Here is an 11712-nt window from a genome sequence, read left to right as displayed (position 1 = left end):
AGTCCCACAAGTCCCACAGGTCTGACTCCGGTGACCATGTCCAGAAGCAGCCGCTAGAGGCTGCACTTGGTCCCTTCAAGGAAGAAACGAAAGGGCCTGAGCAAATTTGCAGCTGGCTTTGTTCTGCCCGGAACACTCTGTTCTTTCCTCACATCATCCCACCCCACTGAGGGCTCTCTACACAGGCCTGCAGCAGATCACATGCCAGCCTGGAAGTTAGAGCACCCCGGGGCCTCTAAGTTACCAAGGGAGCGCCGGATGTGCCAAGTGGCCTCCTAAGGGAGACTGCCTGGGGGCAGAAGGTTTTGCTTCTCCAATAAGAGGCAACTGTCCTCTGACTTCAAGATTCTGAAGCCCAGAGAACTGATTCAGAGAGAGGGCAATCGAGCAAGATGGAGACAGAATGGACCCAAATACTGTCCAAATGTTCAGTGTTCAGTGAACCGGCTTCTGTCACAGTGAGGTACCTGAGGCGGGGACTGCTCCCCAGGAGGGTGAGTGGGAGTGGGCTCTGCAGGGGGAGCTGAGTGGAGAGAAATCAACCAACCAGAAAAGTGAAGCAGAAGTTTCTAGAGGCTTGCCCCGCCTACCAGAGGAGTGTTCAGAGGTGCTTGAACTCTTAAGGTCACTGGACATTTTTAACTGGGGTGAGGACTCGGACAGATTCACAACAGGGCAAGCAGCAGAAAGTGGCTCCTGAAGTGCTTCTTGAGAAATGTGAGCCAACACATCACAATCACACACAACACCTGAGAGACGCTGGCATTGCTATAGGGAAGGGGTATGATCCACCCTTTGGGAGCACCCATTCCCCCCACCCCACCCCGCTCTGTGTTTTGTGCTTTCTATGTTCCATTGTTCAGTGACGTTCAGTGACCTCACAGCCCAGTGGGGCAAATATAAATATCCCCATTTCTCTAATGTGGAAAGTGGGACTGGAAGAGGTTAAGTAACTTGCCAGGGTCAGCTGGTAAAAATGACAGAGCTATGATGCTTGTTTGTTTGATTTGGCTTATAAGTAGGTAATATAGTCATATGATTCAAAAATCAAAACCGTATAAAGGGGGCCAGGCGTGGTGGCTCATGCCTGTAATCCCAGCACTTTGGCAGGCCAAGGTGGGCAGATCACCTGAGGTCAGGAGTTCCAGACCAGCGTGACCAACATGATGAAACCCCGTCTCCATTAAAAATACAAAAATTAGCCCAGCATGGTGGCATGTGCCTATAATCCCAGCTACTGGGGAGGCTGAGGCAGGAGAATCTTTTGAGCCCAGGAGGTAGACGTTGCAGTGAACCAAGATCATGCCACTGCACTCCAGCCTGGGTGACAGAGCATGACTCTGGCTCAAAAAAAAAAAAAAAAAAAAAAAAATCAAAACCGTAGAAAGGTATACAATACAAAGTCTCCTGTCTACTGACCCTCAGATTGTCAGTTTCCCCCATCTGTCTCCTTGCCACAAACACAGGTAACCACCATTTGTTCCTTGTATACTTTTAGCATTTCTTTATGCATATCCCAGTTAATAGAGTACGAAGTCTTATTTTTCTCCATTTTTACACAAAACATGGCATACCGTGCATACTGTTCCATGCCTTACTTTTTTTTCTTTAAGCACATAAAGAGCTTGAGATCAACAAAATATCTTGAGATCTTTTCATTACCAGCACATAAAGAGCTTCCTCATTCTTTTCATTTTGCAGCTGCACAGTATTCCATTATATGGACATACCATAATTTAATGGAGCAGTCTTCTGTTGGTGGACATAGGGTTGTTTCCTGTCTTTTGCTACTATAAACAATGTTGGCCGGGCGCGGTGGCTCATGCTTGTAATCCCAGCACTTTGGGAGGCCGAGGCGGGCGGATCACGAGGTCAGGAGATCGAGACCATGGTGAAACCCCCTCTCTACTAAAAATACAAAAAATTAGCCGGGCATGGTGGCGGGCGCCTGTAGTCCCAGCTACTCGGAGAGGCTGAGGCAGGAGAATGGCGTGAACCCGGGAGGCGGAGCTTGCAGTGAGCCAAGATCGTGCCACTGCACTCTAGCCTGGGTGACACAGCGAGACTCCGTCTCAAAAAAAAAAAAAAAAAAAAACAATGTTGCAGTGAATAACCTTGTACCAGCATCATCATGCACATGCCAGAGCCAGGAGCCCACATCTATCTGGATCCAAATCGTCTGGGTTCTCTCCACCCCAAAGCTGACACAGGACTGATCATATGTCAGCTCTAGTAGATAAATGCTCATATCTCTGTCCCCACCCCCACCCTCTATCGTCCTATTTTCTTTTCCTGTCTATTCATATTTGAAACAACTACAAAGACTCCAGACAGAGAGTTCTTGCCATTTTATCTCTTTCTGTGGTTGCTTTGCTTCATTCTTTAAATACCGAGTCTGACTGTAACTGGGCTGTACCAGAGACAAAGTCTACAGATGTTCTTCTGCATAAACATGGAATTTCAGCTACCAATTGGATCACAGTGTCTCATCCATGCGCCAGGGAAGTGCAAATCCTGCGTACTGTAGCCCACAACAGGCTCGGATCCCAGCTTAGAACTGGAAAAAGACCTGCTAGAGGCAGCCTGCTGCTACGGAAGCCAGCATCTGTCTCCATTTCTGGCTGTTGACCTAAAGGGACATTAAATGAACAGTGACAACATTAGGCAGGCCCAAGGAAGTCTATCTCTGGGAAAGAGAAGATCCATCACCCAAACTTTCATCCTTGTCATCCGTGGTCATTTTGTCATACCTATCTATCTATCTATCTATCTATCTATCTATCTATCTATCTATGTATCTATCTATTATCTATCTATTTTTTTGAGTCAGAATCTCGCTCTATTGCCCAGACTGGAGTGCAGTGGTGCAATCTCTGCTCACTGCAACCTCCACCTCCCAGGTTCAAGCGATTCTCCTGCCTCAGCCTCCCAAGTAGCTGGGAGTACAGGCGCCCGCCCCACGCCCGGCTAATCTTTGTAGTTTTTTTAGTAGAGATGAGGTTTCACTATATTGGCCAGGCTGGTCTTGAACTCCTGACCTTGTGATCTGCCCGCCTTGGCTTCTCAAAGTGCTGGGATTACAGGTGTAAGCCACCGCACCTGGCTCATCTATACTTATACCTAGATTTTCAGATTCACCTTTCTGGCTTTTTATCCCTCAAAATAAGATTTGGCAATTAGAAAACACTAAAAATAATAAATAAATAAATAAAACTGGAAGTAGGTTGTTTTTAGTCATGTGATTCTGACTATCGCCTGCATGGTGGACTGACAGATGGGTTCACTCTGTTTTGGAGGCATTTCCATTGGACTCCTCTTTCCTGAGCACTTACTGCATACCAGTTGCTCTGTTGATGAAGGATATAAGGCCCAGGTGCTCCTCTCTGAAAGGAGATTCAGATGCTTACCAAACATTTTCAATGCAGAAAGAGACATCACTTCAAAGTAATATGGGCTATGATATAGGTAGAGAAGCATGCCTGGGATGCCCTTGAGAGCGGGTACTTAGCCTAGACTGGGGAGAGAGAGGAGGAGAAGCAAGCAGTTCAGGGAGGCTTAAGATGCTTGAGGCCGGGCGCAGTGGCTCATGCCTGTAATCTCTAGCACTTTGGGAGGCCAAGGCAGGCGGATCACAAGGTCAGGGGTTCGAGATCAGCCTGACCAACATGGTGAAACCCCCTCTCTACTAAAAATACAAAAATAAGCCGGGTGTGGGGCCGGGCGTGGTGGCTCACGCCTATAATCCCAGCATTTTAGGAGGCCGAGGCGGGCAGATCACGAGGTCAGGAGATCGAGACCATCCTGGCTAACACGGTGAAACCTTGTCTCTCCTAAAAATACAAAAAATTAGCCAGGCGTGGTGGCGGGCGCCTTTAGTGCCAGCTACTCGGGAGGCTGAGGCAGGAGAATGGCGTGAACCAGGGAGGCAGAGCTTGCAGGGAGCCGAGATTGCGCCACTGCACTCCAGCCTGGGCGACAGACTGAGACTTCATCTCAAAAAAAAAAAGGGGGGGGGGCGTGTGGTGGCGCATGCCTGTAATCCCAGCTACTCAGGAGGCTGAGGCAGGAGAATCGCTTGAACCCGGGAGGCAGAGGTTGCAGTGAGCCGAGATTGTGCCACTGAAAAAAAAAGATTCTTGAGTAAGCCCTGAGGAGCCAGCAGGAGGTGCTCAGGCAGGAAGGGTAAACAGCATGGCCAACAGCAAGGGCCAGAGCAAGGAAATAGTCACCGAAATGTAACTTATTTTTCTAAACACCGGAAAAATGAAATAGCAAACTAGTAGCCCACATGAACCAAATTTCAAGGGGGAAAATGGAGATAAAAAATTCCTTAAATATCAGCCGTTCCTCTGATTTTTTAGACAGGTCGTCAGTAAGAAGCTCACCCTGATCCTCTCCACCAACCTCGGGAATGCTTTAGCAGAGAGGGTTCCAGGCAAGCTTCCCACAACGGACTCAGCCCTTCTGTTTCTTATCTCTGACCTATGACTGTTTTCTGCTAATTACAAGGAAGGCCTGAGCTTGCATTTTTACAACTGCGGCCAGCACTCAGAACTCATACAATCCCTCTATCTTTCCTTCCAGCTGTTGACTATCAAAAGACAAGTCAATAGCCTCCTGGAATCCTATAGGATGGTCCGTTTTCCCTAGGAATGGGGACACCTTGGAAAGACTGCAAAGTCCAAATCATGGTGTAAATGTAACCTGCCAGTGTTACCATCAGAATAATGATCACTGTCGTATCTCCAGATATTCATTCATCTGCCGGATGTGGTTGAAAATCAATACATCAGATATTCTCTTTAAAATGTGGTCTTTGGTTGGGTGTGGTTATACACCTATAATCCTAGCACTTTGGGAGGCAGAGGCAGGAGGATCACTTCAGCCCAAGAGTTCAAGACCAGCCTGGGCAACATAACAAGACCCCATCCCTACAAAACATTTTTTAAAAATTAGCCGGGCATGGCGACATGCTTCTGTAGTCTCAGCTACTCAGGAGGCTGAGGTGGGAGGATCGCTTGAGCCCAGGAGGTCGAGGCTGCAGTGAGCTGCGATTGCACCACTGCACTTCAGCCTGGATGACAGAGCCAAACTCTGTCTCAAAATTTTTTTTTTTAAATTTTAAGGTGGTCTTACAGATCATCTTTCAATAATAATAACACCAGTAACAATACTGAACATTCATTTAAAGCTTACTATGTCCCAGATATTGTCCTAAGCTCCTTAAATGTTTTTTCTATTTTAATCCCAAGACTTCCTTCTTAAAAGCCTGACATGTTGCCTAGTCAAGATTCAAGTGTCCTTGGGTTCAAATCCCAGCTCTGACCACCTACTATTTTGGTAATGTCTCTGAACCTCAGTTTCCTCCTCTGTGAAGTGGCCATAGTAATACCTTCCCCATAGAAGTAAAGGAAATCATCTAGATTAAAGCACCTGACACAAACAGGCTCACAGTGAATATTAGTTACTTTCCCCTATACAGCCATTTTTATTAAAAATGCTTCTATTTTCAAATAATTTAAGATGAAAGATGTAATTAAATGTTTTAACAAAGATAGAAATCAATCATATCACATCATTCCTCCAAATAACAGAAGGAAAATCTATTGAATGTGTTCATCTTCTGGGGTCTATATTTCTTAAATAAGTCTATGAATATAAGGAAAGAAATATATGAGCACACGCCTTAGGGCCAGTTAAGGAAATATTTCCTAATCTGGACTCTACCCACTCAGGGCTCCCTGCCCCCACACTCCATGAAATCATCAGAAAAGGAAAGAGATGCCTGGGCCCTGAGATCCTGCCCTATTTTAGCTCTAGGTGTTACGGTCATGTGGAAGTGGCAGGTTTTTGAAATGCTGACATGCTGACACTTAAGCGCGTGGCTGGATCCTGTTATAGCTCAGAGAAAGTATATAAAGAAGTTGGCCCTAGGTGAGATTTCAAAAAATGAAACGATGCCCAATATGACGTAAGTGGTGAGGCTTGAGGACAGAAAGGCTGGGGTTTGAATCCCAGGTTCACACTTTCTCACGTGTGACCTTGGGCAGGGATGAATAATGCGTTATCACTGTATACTCCATCTCTTTGCTCACCTGCAAAATGGAGGTAAGAGCATCCTCTTCACGGCATTATTGTGCTCAAAAAAATTATTGTGCATTCTCTTCTCCTTTGTGGTCAAAGGCTTGGTCCATTTGAATCTGTCGAGACTCCCAGCTCAGCTCGGCTGCAACCCTCAACCCCTAGTCAGTTGCTGGAAATGTACCTGCACGCACTGTTTTGATGGCTTTTAAAAAGGGATCTACATTGGGATGATTTCCAGGCTCTGCAGCATGTGTCTGCCCATGTGGAGGATGTTTCCCTTCTCAGCTCCTGCTCCGGGGATTTTACCTCGGCTGGCATCTAGCTCATGAACCACAGCAGGGCAGTCACACCACTGTGCTCTCTGCTTCCAACATCCTTTTTGTTTCTAAAGGTAATAATGGGCTTTAATCTTTCTGGAAAATGCTGCCGTCTCCAACTGAGACTACCCCAGTCCCTTTAGTGCCCATGCTTAGGACTCTCAGTCTCTATCTATTTCCTACCCTACAGCCTTTGCTTTCTCTTGCATTTCCCTCTCCTTTCAATGACTGTCTGGATTTCTCATTCTCTTTGTGTTGTTTTTCCTTTGCTGCCTCTTGGGGGCCAAGGTTAAAATCCCGCTCCCTCCTTTTTCCATTGCTCGTTCTGCTATTTTCATTCCCTTATCCTTACTCTCAAAGCAACACAAGAAAGAAGTACCTTGAAAACACCTCACAACCATTCAGCTGGTGGCATTAAGGTTAAGAACTACTGAGCAACCGGATCTGCAGCTACCTTTGTGTTTTACACCTACTGGTATGCAAACATCAAACAGAATAATGGAATTATTAGTATTAAATATTTCAATCTGGGCACGGTGGCTCACACCTGTAATCTCAGCACTTTGGGGAGGCCAAGGATGGCAGGTCACTTGAAGTCAGGAGTTCAAGACCAGCCTGGCCAACATGTTGAAACCCCATCTCTACTAAAAATACAAAAATTAGCCAGGCATGGTGGAGCAGGCCTGTAGTCCCAGCTACTTGGGAAGCTGAGATGGCACCACTGCACTCTAGCCTGGGTGACAGAGTGAGACTCTGTCAAAAAAAAAAAAAGATTTCAATTGAATCACATCTTGATAACATTTACAAACAAAAAACATACTAATACTATTTTATGCCATTGACACTCCAGAATGGTTCACCCTGGTCAACACTTTAAAAATGCCAGGTTGTGGTGAGCCAAGATCGTGCCATTGCACTCCAGCCTGGGCAACAAGAGTGAAAACTCCCTCTCAAAAAAAAAAAAAAAAAAAAAGCCATGCCCACCTCTGCAGTGCTTACCAGGAATCATATAGGATGAGCCTTTTTCTTGCTTTTTCTTGGTCTTAGTTCTTAATCACTGTCTTTTTTGTCTTTTTTGTTTTTTTGAGATGGAGTCTCGCTCTGTCGTCCAGGCTGGAGTGCAGTGGTGTGATCTTGGCTCACTGCAAGCTCCGCCTCCCGGGTTCACACCATACTCCTGCCTCAGCCTCCCAAGTAGCTGGGGCTACAGGCGCCCGCCACAATGCCCAGCTAATATTTTGTATTTTTAGTAGAGACGGGGTTTCACCATGTTAGCCAGGATGGTCTCGATCTCCTGAACTTGTGATCCACCTGCCTCAGCCACCCAAAGTGCTGGGATTACAGGCGTGAGCCATCGCACCCGGCCTAGTTCTTAATCACTGTCTTTGACTCCTTCTTTATGCTTCATTTCATCCAGGCCCAAGATTACATCTACAGGAATAAGGATCCACAGGAAGTAGTATGAGAACAGAAACAAGCTTTATGAAACCTGGGATTCAGAGGCTGGAACAAGAGAGGTTAGGTTCAGTTTATTTTGAATGACCAGAAGCTAACTCTTCTGCTTTCACGGTCTAATAAGTCTCTGAGTTAGGAAGCCTTTCACTTTCCTATTCTCAAGGGCAAGAGTGAAGGATTCTAGATTATTATTAGAAAAGGTGTTGATGGACTGGGTGTGGTGGCTCACGCCTGTAATCCCAGCACTTTGGGAGGCTGAAGCGGGCCCATCACTTGAGCCCAGGAATTCAAGACTGACCTGGGCAACATGGTGAAACCTTGTCTCTACTAAAAATACAAAACTAGCTGGGCGTGGTGGCGCACGCCTATGGTACCAGCTACAGGAGGATCACCTGACCCCTGGAGATCAAAGCCGCAAAGATCCATGTTCATGCCACTGCACTGCAGCCTATGCTACAAAGTGAGATCCTGTCTCAAAAAGAAAAGGCATTAATGCATCCAGGACTAGCCTTACCAATAAATGTGTGGTGCGTGGATAGGCCAGCTGGTTTAAAGGAACAAGGTCAAGGTGGACACCGCTTGATTTCATATGGGTTGCCTTGAACCACCTTTCAGATTAAATACGTACTGTGACCATGGCTGACACCTAGAATCTTTGTACTCTAACTAGATATATTGCCTCTAGTCCTTCCCCATATTTCCTGGACCCTAAACTAAACCCCACTATTTTCCCACACCCTATCCCATGGAGAGTGTTCTCACTCAACTTGCCTCCCAAGTTGGACCCTGACACCAATCACAAAACACATACATTCACACTCCACCACACACACACACACACACACACACACTTCCCTCTTTCCCCTCTGAATCCCTTGTACCAGCATCGACAGCTATTTCATTCACTTTGTACCTAAATACTGCCTTATGACAATCTTCTGTTGTTAAATGAAAATTATTTACGAGCTGTTGTGCTCCTTACCTCATCACAAGGCTGTGTCATGATAACCTTCCTGTCCTCCACAACATCAACGCAGTGTTCCTTGCACATGGCAAGTAATTGATGGATATTTGTGGCTAGTCACCTCTTCATCTGATGAATGACTCTCTGGCTCCCCTGGGTTTGGCCTCTCATCTTCAGAGAGGGTCTGGCAGTCTCTAAAGAGGTAGCTGACACTTGGAAAAAAAAAAGATGCAACTAATTAATGCTTTAGGACTTCTGTCATCTGGGATAGGTGAGGGCCTGGTGGCAGAGCCTCCACAAGAGTAACTCCCTGTCTGTCCACTGTGTACCAGGAGGCTACAGAAACAGGAGAAGAAAACAGGAAAGGACATCAACACATACTGTAACTCCAAAATGTTTATTTACTCAGACAGGCCTCCTCTGTTATCCTAGAGACCAGAAGGGAAGTTCCTCCTCCCTTTGGAAAACAGGACTGCAGAGTGGGAAGAAACCCATGGCCTTGGTACAAAGCTCTGCAAGACGTAAATGTACTCTGTGTAGAAGGCCTTACACACTGAAGGCTGCCTATAAAGGGTGAATGAATGAATGAATGAGAGACAGTGTGTGTGTGTATGTGTGTGTGTCTGTGTGTGTGTGTGTGTGTGACAGAGAGATAGAGATTGAGATTGGCAAGTATTCTCTAAATAAGTCATAGGTCATAAACTTCCAGCTTCTGGACAAGTTTGATTTCCCTAGAGAACTATAATAATAATGTTAGAAACTGCAAACATTTATTCTTTTTATGTGCAAGGCATAGTTAGAAATGCTTTACATGTACTAATTCATTTCATTGGCACAATTTTTTGATGTTGATTCTTTTATTACCTTCATTTTGTAAATGAGAAAATTTAAACACAGAGAGGTTAAGTGACTTCCCCAAGGCCACACAGCTAGTGAGTGGTGAACCTGGGAATGTGGTGGGAGAGATGTGGAAATTAAACTCAGAGAAATTTGGGTTGGAACCTTGGCCCTATCATCTATTAACTGTGTGACCTTTTGCAAGTTATTTAAACTCCCTGAATCACATTTGGCTCATTGGAAAAATCAAGTTAATTGTATCTACATCATAGGATTGTTGTGAAAGTTGGATGAGTCTTGGGACTTTGAGTTTCCTCTAGTTGAAGGACTAGTCATTTAGACCAACTCTCCTGCTGAAAATAACTAAGCATGCTGGATAATTCTCTTTTCATATTTGAAAAAGCATCAAATTGCTGACAGGATGGTAAGAAATTCCAACCTCAAGTCTAAGAGAAAGCAAGAACCCAGAGAAGTAAGTGGAACATCAAAGCCACCTTTCCTGTGAAGGCATTTGTCCATCTGAATTCTCCAAGCTGCAAAATTGAGCTGTGGTTTTGATGGATTCTGGAAGCAAGAACACAGAAGTCAAGGCTAGGGATTACCAGGGATTCCACAGTCACCTCCTCAAGTCCGTGTGAACCAGAAGTAAACTGGCCCCTCCCACAGCACCCCATGGGATGATGGAAAGCGAGGTGTTGGCACCAATCAGATTCAGGGAGAAAGAAAAGAAAAAACACTGATCTCTAAGAGGTTATAACCACAGGCTAGCATTTTTTTTCAGATTTGGAGCCCAAGTCTGCATCTGTAGTGTGGTTCAAAAGCTCAAGCTATGTATTTAAAATGTACTGCATAGAGAGAATGATGAGAAAACAGGAGAAGAGGCACAGAGATTGGGAGAGCCACTGAGGTAGACACGATATGTACACCATGTTCCAGCCACACTGAAATAATCTCAATCCTTCACATAAACACCCATGCATACCTTCTCATCTTTGTACCGGTTGTTCCTTCCATTATCAACCATATGATCTCTGGAACCAGATGGCACAGGTTCATATCCTGACTCTGGGTGACTTTGGGTAAGCCACTTAATCTCTCTCATCATTTTCCTCATCTGAAAAATTGGGGACAATTACAATACCTCCCTGTGGTTTGCTGAGAGGATCAAATGAGTTAATGTATACAGAAGGCTTAGTAGAATGTCTGGCACATAGGAGGTAATTATAGAGTGACGGTGGTGGTACTGATGATGATGGTCGTGATGATGATGATTTTCTCAAATGATCATGTACACTTTATTTGGCAATTTTTGTTAATTGTTTACACTTCAGGTAAAATATGACTGCTTCAGGCTGGGTGTGGTAGCTCACGCTTGTAATCCCAGCACTTTGGGAGGCTGAGGTGGGGGGATAACTTGAGGTCAGGAGTTGGAGACCAGCCTGGCCAACATGGTGAAAACTCATCTTTACTAAAAGTACAGAAATTAGCTAGGTGTGGTGGCATGCATCTGTAGTCCCAGCTACTCAGGAGGCTGAGGTGGGAGAATCGCTTGAACCCGTGAGGTGGAAGTTGCAGTGAGCCATAATTGCACCACTGCACTCCAGCCTGGGCAACACAGTGAGACCCTGTCTCAAAAAAAATTTACCTCTTCTGTTAAGCCTTCTCTGCCTCTACGTGCCACAAAACTTTGTGGCTTTCCTGGGGCCCTTATTACACTCCATTGCAATGACATATTGACATCTCTACCTACCCCTGAGAACTGTTAAGTTACCTAGTAGGGACTAAGTCTTATTTATCATTGGTTCTTAGTTGCTAGTACAGAGCTTGACACATAACAGATGCTTAGCAAATACTTGGTGAATTAAAGAATGTATTGGCCAGGCGCGGTGGCCCACACCTGTAATCCCAGCACTTTGGGAGGCAGAGGTGGGCGGATCACAAGGTCAGAAGATCGAGACCATCCTGGCTAACATGGTGAAACCCCGTCTCTACTAAAAATACAAAAAATTAGTGGGGCGTGGTGGCAGGCGCCTGTAGTCCCAGTTACTCGGGAGG

Source organism: Symphalangus syndactylus, chromosome 5, assembly GCF_028878055.3.
Source record: "Symphalangus syndactylus isolate Jambi chromosome 5, NHGRI_mSymSyn1-v2.1_pri, whole genome shotgun sequence".
Lineage (NCBI taxonomy): Eukaryota > Metazoa > Chordata > Mammalia > Primates > Hylobatidae > Symphalangus > Symphalangus syndactylus.
Note: the sequence above shows the minus strand (reverse complement) of the source record.